This window comes from Dermochelys coriacea, chromosome 7, assembly GCF_009764565.3.
Source record: "Dermochelys coriacea isolate rDerCor1 chromosome 7, rDerCor1.pri.v4, whole genome shotgun sequence".
NCBI lineage: Eukaryota > Metazoa > Chordata > Testudines > Dermochelyidae > Dermochelys > Dermochelys coriacea.
In genome coordinates, this window is record NC_050074.1 from 105,370,375 (window position 1) to 105,390,507 (window position 20,133).

Sequence of the window (20,133 nt, forward strand, 5' to 3'; positions counted from 1 at the left end):
TTGGAGTAATCACAGCAAGCAAACAAAAGTCTGTTAGTCTGCAATTTTCAACTGTATTCCTGATAAGGAATAAACTTTCCTTCCAAACAAATCCCATTTCTTTGTGTTTGTGTCTTTGGGAGTACATTTAGATTGTCCTTGTCTTGCATTTATATTAACTATGGTCACCGCCAAAGATCCTGCAGTTGGGTGTGAATAAAACTACCCAGGACCATGAGAAGGAACTTGCACCTTTCCTCAGTCCTTTTGGCAGTGGGTGTCAGAGAGGAGAGAGGGAGAGAGAGGAGAGAGTTTGCCAGAAGGATTTTGGTGTGCTCCAAGAGAACATTATCAAAAGGTAAAACCACTCTAGCATGTCCTATAGTACATAAAATATCTTTTGACTTGTGAGAATTGCCCTGGCCCAGTTCTACTGGAATTCCCAGAGCGGTGGCTACCTTTATCATAAGTTCCTGGTATGTTTTGACAGGTTTCAGAGTAGCAGCCGTGTTAGTCTGTATTCGCAAAAAGAAAAGGAGGACTTGTGGCACCTTAGAGACTAACAAATTTATTAGAGCATAAGCTTTCGTGAGCTACAGCTCACTTCATCGGATGCAGTGAGCTGTAGCTCACGAAAGCTTATGCTCTAATAAATTTGTTAGTCTCTAAGGTGCCACAAGTCCTCCTTTTCTTTCTGGTATGTTTTGTAATCATCAGGAATCAGAGAGGATGACTCAGACAGTAGCCTCACCTGGTGACGAGGAGGAACTATAGAAGGGTTGCACTGTAATGTCTGTTCTGTTGTATCTCTGCACCAGAAGGGTCATGCACTGAAGGAAACAACTTCTTACTGGGTACCTGACTCAGTACCAAGTTTGGCACTGGGCAGAGTATAGTGCCTTGATGGTGATCAAATGCTACATGGTGTGGCGTGGTGGTGCTCCATCCTTATGCCAGATTGGGCTACAACAGGCCAGAGCAACTGTGCAAGGCGGCAGCCAATCAGGGAGAGCCTGTTAGAGAGCTAATCAGGGCTAGGTTAGGCCCTTTATAAAGGCTGCCCAGGAAGGGAGCAGACAGTCTGTCCCAGAACTTCATGGGGGAAGGTCTGTCTGCAGAGCAGGAGACTAGAACCTCGGACAGAGCAGTGCTGGGCAGGCTCGGGGGGGGGAGCATAGTAGGGCTCCGGCCCAATACCTGCCAGACTGCAGGCCCCAATAGAAAGGCCCTAGAGGGTGCGAGGGGCCAGAGAGGAAGTGGCCCAAAGACAGTCAGACAAGGGGAGGGAAGGAGGGCAGGGAGGCTGCCACTAGAGGGTCTCTGGCTCGGGACCCAGAGTAGTGGGCAGGCCTGGGTCCCCCCATTCCCCCTTATACAGTACCTGGGGGGTAGAGAAGCAGCCAGAGCAGACTGCAACCAGTCCTTGAGCCAAGGGGCTAGACTGAGGTTGTGGGTGGCCACTGCTGTTAACCCCCACCCCCCCCAGAAGGGGGCGAGTGTGGATTTGGGGGCACTGCTGGAGGGCAGTGTCCTGAAGAGGACACCGCGAGCTGGGAGCAACGTGGGTCGAGAAGCCAATTGAGGGCAAGAGACAGACAGGACACCACCAGCAGAGGGCACTCCGCACTGGACAGAGTTAATTCCCTGAGATACTAGTGGGAGGCGCTGCGGTGGTGAGTCCCAACCCTGTCACCCATGGTCTAACCAATGAGGACCTGGAGTCTGGAGGAACACACAGTGGATTCCCAAAGGGCCATCGTTACAATTGGTATGGTACTAGGGCCCAACCCCAAGACATCCTGTCCCTGAACATGCTTCTACAAAATCACGATACCGAGATCTTGATTTATGAGAGGAAGAATGAGAACAGGCTCTTGTTCCTGTGTAACGGGATATTATGCTTCAAGATCCCCTATCTGATTCTGAAGAGTAGTCTGAAGGGCAAGGCAGTGCAGTATGGGAACCTGGACCAAAGAGGATGGATCGAGACTGTTCTCAGTGGTAGCACATGACAGAACAAGGAATAATAGTCTCAAGTTGCGGTGGGGGAGGTTTAGGTTGGATATTAGGAAAAAATTTTCATTAGGAGGGTGGTGAGGCTGGAATGCGTTACCTAGGGAGGTGGTGGAATCTCCTTACTTAGAAGTTTTTAAGGTCAGGCTTGACAAAGCCCTGGCTGGGATGATTTAGTTGGAGATTGGTCCTGCTTTGAGCAGGTAGTTGGACTAGACCTCCTGAGGTCCCTTCCAACCCTGATATTCTAGGACCAATGAGATGTGGTCAGTACAAGAGGAAATATCCGGCAGCTTTCCCACAGAAGGTACCATACACCTGCTCTGCTTCACTTTCAAGCTTCTGGAGTCCAATGGAACCTGCACACACCCAGAATCAGGTAGCACCAAAAATGCGAGTGCCAAAGAAGGCAGCACTAGGGCTTGTGAAACAGGGTGGGCATCGGAATTTCCTGCTGTATCAGTGGGAAACCCAGGACCAAGAGGCAAAGAAGGTCCCTGGCCACTGTGTAAGCTTCAGATGTCACAGGTACCAAAAATGTAGGTGTAATACAGACAAAGTCGATGTAGAACAGGGATCAGCAACCTATGCCACACATGCCAAAGGCAGCACGCAAACTGATTTTTAGCCCTGCTCAGCCAGTCGCCGGCCTGGGGTCCCAGCCGCCAGCCTCGCTCAGCCCGCCGCCAGTCCCAGCCACTGGTCCAGGGGGCTCCGCTGCTGGCCCGGGGTCCTGGCCACTGGCCCGGGGTCCTGGCCACTGGCCTCAGCCTGGCACTCTGCAACCGCCCCCAGCTGTCCCCCACTGGCCCAGCCTGGGGCAGTGAGAGGTGCAGACAGAAGCAAGAGGGGGTGCAGCTCAGCACCCCCACCTTACAAATTGTTCCAGGTCATTGGGATATTTTCAAGTCCTCATCTGCTGCTTATATCAGGCCATGTGTAACAGTGCACTGTGTTTGACCTTGTGCGTGCCCTCTGTCACCATTTTTTGCCCCCCACTGTAAGCTGAAGGGTACATTTGACAAAATGTCAGCTCCTAAGAAAGCAAAGTTAGATGTCTGTTCATTTCAGCCTTCTTGGACAGACAATTGGATTTATTCAAAAGAAGGACCATGCTGTTTGTGCTTTCTGTTGTGAAAGTGCTGTGTGTCGCACATCAAGTGTTCAATGACATTTTGAAATGAAGCACGAGAAAACCTTTGACTAAGCAGACACGACTGAATTGATCAAAAAGGCAGTAGCAGGATATGAGAAGCAAAGCAGTGTTTTTAAATGCTTAAGTATAAGTAAAAATCAGGCTACCGAAGGAAATTACAAGATTGCACAGTACATTGCAAAAAACAGATGGGGAATATATATATTTAAAAAAGACTTTTCTCAGCAGTTCGGAGGTTTTGTTCAATGATTTGCCAAATAAAGATATATCTAGAATAAAAGAAATGCCTGTCTCCGCCAGCACAGTTGAGAGACGCATAAGCAAAATGGCAGAAAACATTAACGAAAAGCAGACGACTGCATTAAAAGACACAGCAGTGTTTAGCGTTGCAGTTGATGTGTGGATATAAACGATGTTCCACGTTTGGCTCTTGTTGCAAGATGTGCTTCTGATGAAATCCAAGAGGAACTTTGTTGCCTAAAACCCCTGCATGGCACAAAAAAGGGGTAAGGTATAGTGGAAAGTTTTGTAAACAATTCTGAAGAATGAGGAGTTGACATCAGAAAAATATATTTTGAAAGACAACAGATGGTGTTCCTGCCATGGTCGGAAAACAGAAGGGATTTGTAAAGTCACTTGAAGATCAAATTGGTCGCCCAACAGTCAAATTTCACTGCATCATCCATCAAGAAAACCTGTGTGCTAAAATTTCTAATTCAGAGCTTAATAATGTGATGAACACAGTGGCGCAAATTGTGAATTGCCTTGTTGCTCCATCTGCTTTGACTGACTCCCAGAAGAGATGGACAGTGCTTATAACGACATTCCACTTCAGAGCAACATTTGGTGGCTAAGTAGTGGCAAGGTTTTGGTGCACTTTGTAAACTGTTTTGATGCAATCAAGGCCTTTTAGTCAGAAAAAGGACAAAACTACTCCGAACTGGATGATGACAAATGGCTGTGTAAGCTCATGTTTCTAATTGACATCACTGCTCACCTAAACAAACTCAACCTCTATCTCCAGGGTTCTGGATCTTATGAAGCCTGGAAGGCACTTGTTAAACTAGCAGTTTTTTCTTGGTATATTGGAATTTCGACTTTCCACTACTTCCAACACATAAAAAAAGCTACCAACACGTTGACACTGACAGTGCAATGAGTGGAACGAACTGGAATCCACATTTTTTAAAAAGTAGAAGAGAATAATGAGAGCGTGACGAGCGCACACACTGCAGTGAAAAGGAATGAGGGGGTCAGGGTGGTTCTGGCCCTTTTTATCCTGGGCTAGGAACACATGCATTGGGAGGGCTTTTTTAATAGTTCCACCTTAAATTCTGCAGTGTATTATTCCTAAGTTAATATCTGGTTATTTGCTCTAAAGGTGTGTCTGACATTAAACATCCATATGAATGAACAAGCAAAGAGTCAGCTTTCTGAAACAGAATCTGGAAATGTTTGTCTGCACCTTGTTTACACCTCTTTTACAGAGGGAATGCGAGAACAATGAAACAAGTCCAAATGTACCTACTGTTTGTGCACACAAACTTTAAAGCAGCATAAAGAAATCAAAGAAAAATGAGGCAAAATATGAACTCCTTTGACAGTCTGCATCAAATTGTGTATTTTCTCCAAATCTTCAATTATTCACATTCATGGTAGTCTTAATTTACACAAACTTTTCATTTTGCTCAAACAAGCACTCTTCAGTTTTTTGTTTCAAAGTTCACTATGAACTGAGGAATGTACCTGAAAACAAAATATCAATGGCTATTCCAATTCCAGATTTTTACAATTGCCCTATCTGATCCATTGTTGGTGGCAGCCATTTTACTGAAAAAATGCTGCAGTCTCATGGCATTGTTATTCAAGAGCTCACTAAAAGACTAAGCCAGTTACCAGCCTGCTTTTATAATGGTTGTACATTATACTTGAATTTTATATGTAGACACAGTTTTTAAAAGTTTCTTTTGATACAATTAAGATTAAAGCAAGATTTGGAACTGTTGCATGAGCCCAAGGGAAGACTAAACCAGTTCCCTGTCGCTTAAAGTTAACTTATCAAAAAAACTTTAAATAGTAAATAAACTTGTGTTCAGAAAATCATTACGATTTTACAAAAAATAGAGCAACTGACTTGGTTTTATATTTGGCTTGTTCAGAACTGGCATCTTCCATGACATCACTTTCAGCACGATGGTTGCCACTATTACTATGCAGAGAAAGGTCACAAAATTCAGAAGAGGTTTATTTACAGTGAAAAGCAACTAACTTTTCACACAAAAGAAAAAACAAAACAAGTAGTTTGCCTTAATGATACAGCTTGAAAAATTCCTCAGCTTCATCAGCAACGTCCTGTTCTCACGCAGAAAACAACTCTAATCAAACGCAGGATCCAAGTAATTTGATACGTATACACTGGTGTGGCTCCTGCATTCATCTGCCTTACCATTCTATACCCAACCATTTTCTGGAGAAAAAGGAATACAGCTTGGAAAGCAGAGCAACAAGAGAAGATCAAAAAATAGATATTATATTTACAATAACCTATACAAGTGACGAATTATGCCACACAAGTGTACAACCCCCTAGAAAACAGTGTCCTCACTTGATAACTGGTTAATAGTAACTGCACAGTACTGTTGTATGAAGTGTATAAATGCATTTGCATAACAGGGGATATTCTTTTCCACAACTGTCCTTCCCAAAAAAAAAAAAAGTGGCAAACTTCCTACAATTTGAAATGACATGATATTTTCCAATCCCTTTACATATCTACTAGTCTATTACAAATAATAGCCCCCTATATATTTACTGGCCATTAGTTAACCTAATATTTTAAGTTCTTATATGTTGAATAAATGTTAAATATTTTTTTAAAAGCTATGAACATTAAAATTTGTGACAAGCAAAGAAATTCTAAGTTAAAGGCTGTGTCAAGTTAAAGCAACTCATGTGTTTCAAAGACATGTGTTTTCAAAGTCTCATCATAGGACACTTACAGGCCTGAATTCAGATCATTTTAGATGTTCCTTGGTACTGTAAAAATTACGTCAGCTCTAAAAGAAGAGCTGCAATATAAATTAAAGTCCAATATTTTATTTGGGAAACACAAAGCACTGATATGAATGTGTTTCCTTGCATCACATATAGGCATGCCATGCTATTCTTCAGCTTTGCCAGCTGGCCCCATTCTTGAGCACTAGCATTTGTGAGGTCCACACAAATCCTGTTCCACAAAAGAGTCAAGTCCAGGATTCTTGTAAATTGCAATATCCTGCTGGCAGGAAGGATTAGAGGATTGTATACTTGTACAAAAGCATGCAAAACAAAACAAGTAGCTGATCTGTTTATTTTCAGATTTACAAGTTCTCTCAGAAACCCCTTCATGTTGTTTAACAGTTTAATTTTTCTCTGAAACGTGTCCATATTGTATGTGTCCAAGAAGCCTTACTAAATGCTGAGCTACTAATGTTTAATATACTATTAAACAATTCTGAACACCACAACAATTTGCTGCTTATCTCCATGACTCGTATGCTATACTTAACTTTTTTTTAAAAAAACTAAAATTCTTCTTTATGTTGGTTTCAGAGTAGCAGCAGTGTTAGTCTATATCAGCAAAAAGAAAAGGAGTACTTGTGGCACCTTAGAGACTACTAAATGTATTAGAGCATAAGCTTTCGTATATACACACACACACACACACACACAAAGTTGGAAGTTACCATACAAACTGTGAGAGGCAAATTAGTTAAGATGAGCTATCTTATTTCAATTAGTCTTGTTAGCTATCTTTCAATTAATTTAATTTCAATTTATTAATTTAATAAAATTAGCTATCTTATTTCAATTATTATCAAATTAGTTAAGATGAGCTATCTAAGATCAGCAGGAGAAAAAGACTTTTGTAGTGATAATTAAGATGGCCCATTTAGACAGTTGACAAGAAGGTGTGAGGATACTTAAGGAAATAGATTCAATATGTGTAATGACCCAGTCACTCCCGGTCTCTATTCAAACCCAAGTTAACGGTATCTAGTTTGCATATTAATCCAAGCTCAGCAGTTTTTTGTTGGAGTCCATTTTTGAAGCTATTCTGTTGCTAAATTGCCACCCTTAAATCTTTTACTGAGTGGCCAGAGAGGTTGAAGTGTTCTCCTACCGGTTTTTGAATGTTATGACTCCTGATGTCAGATTTGTGTCCATTTATTCTTTTGCGTAGAGACTGTCCGGTTTGGCCAATGTACATGGCAGAGGGGCATTGCTGGCATATCACACTGGCAGATGTGCCGGTGAACGAGCCATTTACAACACAAACTTTGCTTCTCTACAAAGGACACTGATCTAACTAAACTACTACATGCCACAAGGAGCCACAACAATGGTTCCCTTAACCCACCCAACAATATTGTTAATCTTTCCAGCTATACTCTTAGCCCGGCAGAAGAATCTGTCCTATCTTGGGGCCTCTCCTTTTCTCCCTCCAGACCCACGAACATGATACAGTTCTGTGGTGACCTAGAATCCTATTTTTGACGTCTCCGACTCAAAGAATATTTCCAGCATACCTCTGAACAACATACTAACCCACAGAATCCTTCCTACCAACACTTCAAAAAAAAAAAAAAAAAAAAAAAAGGATTCTGTGTGGACTCCTCCTGAAGGTCAAAACAACAGACTGGACTTCTACATAGATTGCTTCCGTCAACGTGCATGGGCTGAAATTGTGGAAAAGCAGCATTACTTGCCCCATAACTTCAGCCGTGCTGAACACAACGCCATCAACAGCCGGGAACAACTCTGACATCATAATCAAAAAGGCTGACAAAGGAGATGCTGTCGTCATCATAAATAAGTTGGAATATGAACAAGAGGCTGCTAGGCAACTCTCTGACTCCACATTCTACAGGCCATTATCCTCTGTTCCCACTGAGGGTTACCAAAAGAAACTACACCATCTGCTCAAGAAACTCCCTGAAAAAGCACAAGAACAAATCCGCACAGACACACCCCTAGAACCCCAACCAGAGGTATTCTATCTCTTCCCAAGATCCTTAAACTTGGGAATCCTGGATGCCCCATCTTCTTAGGCATTGGCACCCTGACAGCAGGATTGTCTGGCTACGTGGACTCTCTCCTCAGGCCCTACACTCCCAGCAATCTTCGAAACAGCACTGACTTCCTGAGGAAACTACAATGCATCGGTGATCTTCCTGAAAACACCCTCATGGCCACTATGGATGTAGAAGCCCTCTACCCCAACATTCCACACAAAGATGGACTACAAGCTATCAGGAACAATATCCCTGATAATGTCACGGCAAACCTGGTGGCTGAACTTTGACTTTGTCCTCACCCATAACTATTTCACATTTGGGGACAATTCAAATCAGCAGCACTGCTATGGGTACCCGCACGGCCCCACAGTATGCCAACATTTTTATGGCTGACTTAGAACAATGCTTCCTTAGCTCTCGTCCCCTAAAGCCCCTACTCTACTTGCGCTACACTGATGACGTTCATCATCTGGACCCTTGGAAAAGAAAAATCCTGAAAAATGATCCCTCGCTCTCACAGATCCTTGGAGACAGACCAGTCCTCGCTTACAGACAGCCCCCCCAACCTGAAGCAAATACTCATTAGCAACCACACACCACACAACAAAAACACTAACCAAGGAACCTATCCTTGCAACAAAGCCTGATGCCAACTCTGTCCACATATCTATTCAAGTGACACCATCATGGGACCTAATCACATCAGCCACATCATCAGAGGCTCGTTCACCTGCACATCTGCCAATGTGATATGCCATCATGTGCCAGCAATGCCCCTCTGCCATGTACATTGGCCAAACTGGACAGTCTCTACGTAAAAGAATAAATGGATACAAATCAGATGTCAAGAATTATAACCTTCAAAAACCAGTAGGAGAACACTTCAACCTCTCTGGCCATTCAGTAAAAGATTTACGGGTGGCAATTTTACAACAGAAAAGCTTCAAAAAAACAGACTCCAACGAGAAACTGCTGAGCTTGAATTAATATGCAAACTAGATACTGCAAAGTTTTTTTCTCCTGCTGATAATAGCTCATCCTAACTAATTAGCCTCTCATAGTTTGTATGGTAACTTCCAACTTTTGTGTGTGTGTGTGTGTGTGTGTGTGTGTGTGTGTGTGTGTGTGTGTGTGTGTGTGTAACTATATATAACTATACGTTCCATTCTATGCATCCGATGAAGTGGGCTGTAGCCCACAAAAGCTTATGCTCTAATAAATTTGTTAGTCTCTAAGGTGCCACAAGTAATCCGGTTCTTTATGTTGGTTATTCTTCCAACATGGCAATTTGTTGACTGTTCTCTCTTTGCTTGCTCTCTACCTTTAGAGTTAGTGTTCTTTTTTATATTTTTCTGTGTCCACACTGGACCTGCTGGAGTGGAAAATTAGCATTAGCAAAAAGGAGAACTTGGCATGAGCCTCAGCAGGGAAGTAATAGTAACTATATGCAAATCTTCAGATTTCACAGAAAATAGCAACTCCACTAGCTATGCAAATAAGTTACCACACTTCTAACATACTGATCGTGTGAACGCGATAATCTCATCACATCAGCATTGAATCCCTGCAACAGCAGCAACTTTATAATAAAGAAAGGAGGGATTATTGCAGAGCCACAATCTAGAAGTATGTTCTACACTAATATGAATACAACGAAGCGAGGAATTGAGCAAGTTAGTGTAGTTCACTTGTTTGTTTTAAAACAGAACATGATCTTATTTAAAAGAGAATGCAAATATAGTATTAAATGTTGCTTTTCCTAAATAAACTAACAGTTAATGTGTATATCTTCAGTGATTGTTTGGCCTATTGTTTGAGAAAAAAATATCCTTTCCATTTTAAGAGAGAGAGCTGTTCTAATCAAAAAACTAAGGCTGTCAATTAGAGCGGACCCTTGCTAGAACACGGGATTTGGGATCCATGCACGGTACCGCGTTAACATGGGGACTGTGTTATAGCGGGGATCACATTGAAATGAATTCCAGTTAAATTTGGGATCCATGGCCGCGACCGTGTTATAAGCGAATTTGCGCTATATAGACGCGTGTTCTAGCGAGGGTCCACTGTAATTGCAGTTAACACCTGCAATTAACTGAAAACAAGTTTTTTAAACACATTAAATTGCATACCTCTGGCCGGAGAGAGAGGCATCAGCACTCCCTGCTGTTCTAGAGGCCCGTGCCTCTAGCCAGGCTAGAGGTAGGGGTGGGGGTCACATTTTCTCCTCACAGGAGAGGGGGGTGAGGAGTGCATAATTATATTTTTTTTTAGTCCAAATGGGGTCGCCAGCACAAAAAATGCTTGAGAAACACTGCCGCAGAGAACAGGCTCCTGGCAAGCTCAGCATCCCTGTACCAGCCTCACCTCCCATGCTGCATGTTGAGGTCCTTAGGTAAAATCCACCCTTCCTTGCAAACAAGGGCTCAAATCAGCTGAAGGGAGTTCTATAATAATTTATTAATTATTATTATTATTATTATAGATTTGAAAGTTCAACTTTCATCATAAAGAGATGGCTTGTATGAGGTAAATTGAAATACTATTTCTCTTATCTTTTTTACAATGCAAATATTCATAATAAATATAAAGTGAGTACTGTACAGTTTTTTTTCCACCAAATGCATCCGATGAAGTGAGCTGTAGCTCACGAAAGCTTATGCTCTAATTTGTTAGTCTCTAAGGTGCCACAAGTATTCCTTTTCTTTTTGTATTCTGTGTTGTAATTGAAATCAATTTTTTGAATATAGAAAATATCCACAAATATTTAAATAAATGGTATTCTGTTATTGTTTAACAGTGCGATTAATCGTGATACATTTTTTAAATCACTTGACAAGCCCTACAAAAACCAAAAACGTTCAGAGTGCAGCAAGTGATCTGTCAACATTTTTCTTCGGCAAAAAGTTTATATAGCACTGTTTTACTGTCTTTTAATATAATGCAGTAAAACTTTGCAATTACAAACTAGCAACTGAGACAAGCACTTCAGAGTTACAAATATTATTAATCAATAAGTAAGCAATACAGAATCCCCCGCCCCAAAGTATTGTCCAATATCCTTGAGTAGATCTGTCTCACCTATCAAAGGGCCAGATCCTTCTTCACTGAAGTCAATGGGTGTAGGGCCCTAGATTATTAATAAATAAAACTGAAAATTAGGGCTGTCAATTAATCACAGTTAACTCACACATTAACTCAAAAAATGTAATCGCAATTAATTGCAGTTTTAATCACACTTAGACAACAGAATACCAATATTTTGGATGTTTTTCTACATTTTCAAATATATTGATTTCTATTGCAACACAATACGAAGTGTAAAGTGCTCACATTTTTATTACAAATATTTGCACGGTAAAAATGATAAACAAAAGATAGTATTTTTCATTTCATCTCATACAAGTACCGTACGGCAATCTCTTTATTGTGCAAGTGCAACTTACAAATGTAGATTTGTTTGTGTTATATAACTGCACTCAAAAACAAAACAATGTAAAAAGTTTAGAGCCTACAAGTCCACTCAGTCCTACTTCTTGTTCAGCCAATCGCTAAGAGAAACAAGTTTGTTTACATTTACAGGAGATAATGCTGCCCACTTCTTATTTACTATGTCACCTGAAAGTGAGAACAGGTGTTCGCATGGCACTTTTGTCGCCGACACTGCAAGGTATTTACATGCCAAATATGCTAAACATTTGTATGCCCCTTCATGCTTCAGCCACCATTCCAGAGGAGATGCTTCCATGCTGATGATGCTAGTTAAACTAATTTGTTACTTAAATTCTGACTGAACTCCTTGGGGGAGAATATTATGTCTCCTCAGTTTTACTCGCATTCTGCCATTTATTTCATGTTGTAGCAATCTTAGATGCAGGGGTGAAAGTAAGATGAAAGACTTACTGGTACGGGTGCCAGGCTCTGGGCCCTTGGAAGGGGCAGGGCTAGGCTAGGAGTCAGCCTCCCCCAGCCCACGCTGCCTGGGGCTCCGGCAGCTATTTAAAGGACTCAGGGCTCCGGTCGCTGCCAAGGTAACAATGGCGGCAGTGGCTAGGAGCACTGGGCCCTTTTAAATCGCTGGGCCCAGAGGCAGCTGCCCCTTTCCCACCCCATGTCGGGGCCCGGGGGGGTGTTTACCTTAGGCATGGGAGGGGACATTAAAGCAAAACCTTTATGAATATTAAATAAAACCACCTCAACTTGTAAGCAAATCAAAGTAAGTGCACTTGTTTACAGCACATCACTCTAGCAGTTTGATATTTTGTGATTATGCTCACCATATTACATTACAACAAGGATCAGTTTGACAAAAATGTGTTACAGGAAGTACCAAAAAATAGATCAGTTATTAGGCTCACTTTCCTCGAAGTTCCTTATGAGGAAGGCTGGAGTGATCAGTTATAGAACAACAAATAAGTACTATGAACCTAGTTTCCACACCTGGTCCTTATTCTGCAATTGCCTTTGTCTGTATTACATTGATTCCAGTCGACACAATCTTTCATGATGCAGGGTAGGATTTAATAAAAGTGGAATTTGATCCCTTCATGTTTTTTTTTAAAAATGTATTTAATGTTAAAAAAAACCCACACCACACACAATGAAATCATTTGTCCCCAAAAGCAACTGCTGGTTATTTGCAGTGTGGGGAGAAGAAACTCATTTGGAGGCTGCAGATGTCAGTTCAGGAAGTAAAGGCCCCATCCCACCCCTTTCCTCTTTGGATACATGCATAACCTGCAAGAATTCAGTAGGGAGGAGGCCACCCCCAGCAAACTAATTTAAGTCCTCCAATCTTTATCCCATTGAGAATCATAGCCACTGGATTCAGGGGGGCAGAGAGAAAGTATTCTCATGATCTGGCTCCCATGCCTAAGGTAAACAGAGCCTTAAAGGGGCACAGTCAGGTCAAATTTACCCCCAAAATTTAGGTTTTGTAAAGATAAAACTCTTACAAAACCCAAGACAAAATAGTAATTACCAAAATAATTGAAACTGGTGTGATTATGTAGTTTTATTCTGACAAATAAAATTTTCAGGATTTTGCAGAATTTTAAAATATTGTGCGCAGAATGCCCCCAGGAGTAATGTGCAATCCTCTGTAACCCCCAGATCCTTTTCAGTGGTACCATCTCTTAGCCAGTTATTACCTCAGTCACTAGCGATTATCGTTGAAAAGTCATGGAAGATGGAAGTGATTCCAGACGACTGGAAGAGGGCAAACATAGTGCCAATCTATACAAAGGGAAATAAGGACAACCTGGGGAATTACAGACCAGTCAGCTTAACTTCAATACCCGGAGAGATAATGGAGCAAATAATTAAGCAATCAATTTGCGAACACATAGAAGAAAATAAGGTGATAAGTAATAGTCAGAATGGATTTGTCAAGAACAAATTGTGTCAAATCAACCTAATAGCTTTCTTTGACAGGGTAACAAGCCTTGTGGATTGCGGGGGGGGGGGGGGGAGGGGGAAGAGCGGGGTGGTAGATGTGTTATATCTTGACTTTAATAAGGCTTTTGATACTCTGTCTCATAAACTAGGGAAATACAACCTAGACAGAGCTATGATAAGGTGGGTGCATAACTGGTTGGAAAACCATTCCCAAATAATAGTTATCAATGGTGCACAGTCAAGCTGAAAGGGCGTATCAAGTTTGCGGAGGATATCAAGCCGAGAGGGGTTCCAAGTGCTTTGGAGGATAGTATGAAAATTCAAAATGATCTAGACAAACTGGAGAAATGGTCTGAAGAAAACAGGATGAAATTCAATAATGACAAATGCAAAGTACTCCACTTAGGAAGGAATAATCAGTTGCGCACACACACAAAATGGGAATGATTGCCTAGGAAGGATTACTGCAGAAAGGAATCTGGGAGTCACAATGGATCACAAGCTATTATGAGTCAACAGCGTAACACTGTTGCAATAATTCTGAGCTGTATTAGCAGGAGTGTTGTAAGCAAGACACAGGAAGTAATTCTTCCACTCTACTCAGTGCTGATTAGGCCCCAACTAGAGTATTGTTTACAGTTCTGGGCGCCACACTTCAGAGATGTGGACAAACTGGAGAAAATCCAGAGTAGAGCAACAAAAATGATAAAAGGTCTAGAAAACATGACTTATGAGGGAGGATTGAAAATATTGGGTTTGTTTAGTCTGGAGAAGAGAAGACTGGGGGGGGGGGGGGGGGACATGGCAACTGTTTTCAAGTACATAAAATGTTACAAGGAGGAGGGGGAAAAAAAATGTTCTCCGTAACCTCGGAGGATAGGAGAAGAAGCAATGACCTTAAATTGCATCAAGAGCAGTTGAGGTTGGACATTAGGAAAAACCTCCTGTCAGGGTGGTTAAACACTGGAATAAACTGCCTAGGGAGGTTGTAGAATCTGCATCAATGGAGATTTTTTAAGAGTAGGTTAGACAAACACCTGTCAGGGATGGTCACTCTAGACAATACTTAGTCCTGCCATTAGTGCAGTGGATTGGACTAGCAGACCTCTCGAAGGCCCTTCCAATCCTATTATTCTTGTAATCTTCCTTAAAACATATATGAAGTGTAAAATAAAAGCAATTAAAGAGCAATTTTACAGAGTGCTTTTTTGCTGTATCATTGTAAGAAAAAAAAAAAAGTGCTACCATTAGGACACTCAAAATATTACTAGCCATCAGAATATTTTATTTAACTCTTGTACCATTTTATTAAATTTTGCATAAATCACTGCAAAAATTATAGGACCATTTTAAATTATTTTCACAGATTATTTGTAATGGGATCTTATGCTGAAAAGGAAATTCTCTCTCAAGCCATGAGCAAAAGCTCTATCAAGAAAATAAGTAAACAAGTAAGATCTTAAATTTAACAGAGGAAGTGATTCCAATATCTGGATTCCCTACATGTCAAAACGGCAACTAGTTTGACAAAAATGTTATTAATACAAGTTAAATGTCTAATATAAATTATGCTTGGGATTGTGATTAAAAACAAAACTTCATCTTTTAAAAATACAACATATTCAACTCAAATACCACCACAAAGTAGCAATTCATCTGCTATTTAGCTGATTTTACCAAGCAATGCCATTTGACAACTGATGCAGTAAGCTCATCACCAGCTGTGTAAAACATAGCTGATATTTATTTTTGCACCTATTCTCCCATCATTTGTAGCATGCATTAAAAAGCTAAAATGAAGACTTTGATAACTACAGAATTGTTCTCTTCTAGTTTCCCTGTATTAGTTTATTTACTGTTTCCAAATACAACTAAAGTTTAGTTCCATTTTAAATTGTTACTACACCAATTAAGATGCAGCCTACTTGTTTACAGAATTCTTTAGCAAATAGCTGGTGTTTCTACAATTTGTTAGGAAACATGATACTGTATTAGTAGAATTGGTGAGAAAAAGAGTAAACTGGTTAGGTACCCTGCAGATCTTGCAGCAGTTTAATTATTGCATGAACATCAATGATGATGCAGTACAAAAAAAGATGATTTAGCATAGAGTGCTATACAAGAAGAAATAGTTTAATAGTCATTGTAATTTCAGCTCTATCCAAAAGCAAGATGTGGGAGATGAAGATAGAAGAAATAATTAAAAAAAAAAGTCAAGCTGGACTCAGGCATTAAACATGGAGAGGACATGTAAATTAAGCTGATACCACACTAAGATACTTGGTAAAATTCACATGAATTTTAAGCATTAGCAAGGGTACACCTAACTTGAATATATTTAAACAAAACCTAAATTCCTACAGATTCAATACTTAAGCTAAAAAGGAAACATGTTAATGAGTATAAACCTGTAAACAAATACAAGTTCCTAGTGCGAAAGTAGGAAAGGTGGCCAAGATTGTTTCCTCCCAGTAAGAATCCTAAAATTACAAGCTGAACACCACAAGTCAGAGCTGCCTTGAATAGACAAATCTAAACTAACTTTGCTCTCTTTACCACCTTCATAGTTGTGAGTCAGTCACTTCCTGATGTATCACTCTAAAATGTGCCATACAGAGACAACACAACTAATAAAATGCTTCTGATGGAGGACACACTCCATCTGTTTTATATATTGTTTAAGCACCTGAGATATAAATTAAGTATAACTCATACTTCAAATTAAGACTTTTTCATGATGAACTATTGTCCAGGAGTTCTAACACACATCCAAAGTCACTCAAGGATAAAATTTGGGTATGTTGTTTTGACCCAGAAGTAGCTTTAACCAATGTCTCTAAAAGTCCACTTTGAGCTATGTTTCTGTATCAAGTGCATAAAAGGAGTGGTTTCTAGCTATTTAGTGTTCCCGTTTACTTTAAAATACATTTTTAATAAAACGAAGGTAATATTGTAGACCACTCTCCAATAACAAGGGACTAGTGTATTTGCAAATCCAGGGGCTGAGAGGGGACCATGATTTTTTCATTTAGAGGAGTGGCTACCAGCATTTCAACAAATCCTTTCTTCAAAACAATTACACTACACAGCTGAAGCTTCCAAAAGCCTGCTAGCTGAAATAGATGCAGAAATGTTATTCCAGTCCAGCACTGTGACAAAACTAAATCTTTTATGATTTTACATCAACATGCGTAAGTTAAAAACATCTGCAAATATTAGACTGCAAACGAGGAGACACCAACTCAGTTACTGGTCTCCCACTTCCATAGCTAGAAGATGCTGGGGGATGGCTCATGTTACTCTACCATACCGCAACCCCACTGAATGATTACTGAACAGTAATAATGCGTTTCAATGTCCTCTTTCACCATTATCGAAGTCAGTTTTGAGTCTCTAATAGTTTAAGTGCTGAATAAACCAAAGGAAGAAGTGCCCCCTGAATTACTCTTTCGGGGTTCTGAATACAGTTATACTAACCAAACAAAAAAAAAAAAAAAAGGTTAATTTCTGCAGTGGACAACTCTGCATGCAACTGATATCGCACACAAAAAAAGCTGAGGTGAGAGTTAGTGTATGCTGTCACTAGACAAATTACTGTGTCCCTAAATACACATCTGCATACTAGATTAACTGCTTAAAGATTCACATTTTAAAGATTCAGGTATTGTTCCAATAAAAAGGAAACGCTACTGTTCAAAATGGCAATTCTCAAAAATTCTAGAAAAAAGTTATTTTCTTCATTGATATCACTGAAAGTCACTGTGCTAGTAAAAAGGTCTTAGCAGCTGTGTTGTGTCTGCCATGCAGGAGACCCAGATTCTACATCTGCAATCATATTAACAGCATCTAGTCCTGAGGGGGTAGCTGGGACTAATCTGGATTGAAGAATGAGAGACAATGCCTTGCATCATTCAAAGTTAGCCACCTACAACTGTTCATAGAGTTGCATTAACAAACTCCAAAGAGGGTTGTATAGTTCACCTTTATCAGCAAGCTAGTTTGTACCATGTAAGGCTTTGAAGGTAGAGAAGGTCCTGAGGAGCCCCGCTGAAACTGAATATCAGATGATTATCTTACAGTCTATTAATAAGAACATTTCAGTTCATAAATTAAAAGGAATTCAGAAATATTTCAGATCCTGTTCAGACTATGGTTTATCTTTGTACATCAACATCACAAATGCGTTTTACAACTTGGTACTATATGTTCAACATTAACTATGGATAACCTACTGTCTATAACACATGTGCAAACAAGTAATTCACAACACGCAGGTGGTTTCTGTAGTACAGCGGTAAAGAATTTTCTAGGAAAAAAATGAGGGGGGAAGGAAGATAAATGGGAGTCAGGAGACCTATGATCTCATTCCTGTAGATCTCGGTACTGCAGATGTTTGGAGAGAAGAAAAATAAGGAGAGTTTCCTGGCTGTCTCTGTTTAACAGTCTTATCATTTGAATATAGCTTTTAAATTGTCTGATATAGCGCTTTTGGGGTGTAGTAACTCTGTATATAGCAGCGTACAAATAAACCTTCCTTCAGGGAAGAGTTACTGCAGAAGCAAATTCCTGATTTCCAATGGAGAAGTGAACACTATTCATTCCAACTAGGATACAAATTAATGGAGACACAAACAAGAAAGTCAAAACAAGATTTAGATATTAATATGTGGAATTCAAAAGCCTTATGGGCAGAAGATGCACCATACATCTCCGTCTAAGTAAGCTGGGGTCGTCCTCCGACTATAAAAACACCCAAACTAGTTCACGTCGCAGGTATTTCTACACCAGTAAACAAACGAGCCATCTGCAGTAGTATCGTCTCTCCTGAGCGGGTGCATGGATCCCCTAGCAGGCCGCGACGGGAGGGCGGCCAGGGGAGGACATGCAAACAACGTTCTCACCCTTTTCCAGACCGTGACCCCATGTTACGAGAGAAAAACTTTCAGGAGTCCCCCCGAACCACAAGGAAAGGGAAGGTGGCCGCCGCCCCCACAACTCAACGCACGGGCTACGAGCTGCCCTGCCGGACCCGGGGGGAGGCAGCCCCGGCTCAGCACGGAGCCCGAGCAGCGCTGGCTCTGGTGGCCGGATAGGACTCCCCGAGTTCGCTCACGGTGGGGAACCGACTAGGGCAGCAAGGGTCCTGCTGGGGGAGGGGCCGATTAGCGCCCCCCCCATCGTTAAAGGGGCGCGAGGAAAGGGGAGGAGCTAAGAAGGGGGCACCCAGCGACAGGAAGGGGGGGTGCAGGAGGGAGAGTCCCTGGCCTAAGTGTCCCGCAGGGCTGGCAGATTTCTCCCCAAAAGGCAGCCGGGCGGCTGGGGGACAGAGAGGACCCCCGCCCCGGGTGTCGGTGGGAGAGCGGGGCCTTGGGCGGCAGTTTCCAAAGGAGCCGCCGGTGGGTGGCCCAGAGGGTGGCTCCTAGTTGGGGGGGGGGGGGGCGAAAGGTTGCCTTACCCCGCAGCGCCGCCTGCTCCTGCCGCTGCTCCCGGATCCGTCCCTCAGACACTAGTCGGCGCAAGCAGCCCCCCGCGCCCCCCACCAACCCCCCGCCCCGCTGGCTGCGGCTCCCCGCTCAGGACATGGTCTCTCCCGGCCTGGCTAGCTCGCTCGGCCGCGGGCGCTCCCACTCGGCGCAGCCGGGGGGATCTGCAGCCCCAGACTCCCGAATCCTCTAATGGCGGCGGCTAGAGCGGCCCAAAGCAAAATAAATCCCCATACGGTAGAAGGCTCTCACGTCAGCGAGCCCAGAGCCCTGCGGCACCCTCATTGGCGGAAAGTACCCCGTCCACCTAGCCAATGCGAGAGCGCCTCTTTGGGAAGAACTGGTGATGTCATCGCCCGCCTCTGTGAGGGTGCGGGCGTTCTCCCCTCCCCCCACACACAACCGGAGAGCTGCTCTCTCTCCACCCACCAGCCCAGAGAGAGCCCCGCCTTCTCTCAGGGAGGCAGACCGTCCCCTCCCCCATCAGCTCCTCCCCCACTAATTCACAGAGCTTCTCCCTCTCCCTGCCCTGCTCCCACCAAGGGACCACACGTCTTGTAAGAAGAACAGGAGGACGTGTGGCACCTTAGAGACTAACAAATGTATTTGAGCATCAGCTTTCGTGAGCTACAGCTCACTGCATCGGATGCATCTTGTAAGGTTGCCGGTTTTGCTAGGACGTGTTCCTGGAGGTTTCATCACATACCCTTTAATTAAAAATTAATCTTTAATCCCTGGAGGCTCCAGGAAAATCCTGGAGCTTGGCAACACTGCATGATGAGACCTTATCTCCAACAGCGGAGCAGCCCCACAGGAGATCTCACTCCCACCGCTCTATCCCTCAGTTCTTCCCCTCCCCCAGGACACCAGCCACACCAGAGACCCCCACCCTTCCGCTCCCCCAGGGACACAGAAGACCCCCCCCCCCGTATTGGAACTGTATTATCCTGTTCAGCTACTAGGTTGTGCCACATGTAACACTAGATCTGAGCATGGAACAGATCTAGCTGGTGGTGAATTAAAGTGTCTTCAAGCAAACACATCTCTGGTG

The 20,133-nt window shown here is 42.3% G+C and overlaps 1 protein-coding gene across 4 annotated transcripts in view; it reads right to left on the bottom strand.

Moving 5' to 3' along the window:
• ZRANB1 (zinc finger RANBP2-type containing 1) overlaps positions 1 to 19,514 on the bottom strand; it is a 72,908-nt gene extending 53,394 nt beyond the window's left edge. Inside the window, exons 1-2 of one of the 4 annotated variants that reach the window (XM_043519417.1) lie at positions 19,055 to 19,306; positions 11,284 to 11,332 (exon numbers count right to left, since the gene is read on the bottom strand). The gene's annotated coding sequence lies outside the window, so the exon portion shown is untranslated. Of the gene's footprint in view, positions 1 to 11,283; positions 11,333 to 19,054 lie in introns of all 4 variants that reach the window. The other 3 variants (XM_043519418.1, XM_038409455.2, XM_038409452.2) reach the window with 3 other exon arrangements.
• Positions 19,515 to 20,133: the final 619 nt, after the last annotated feature.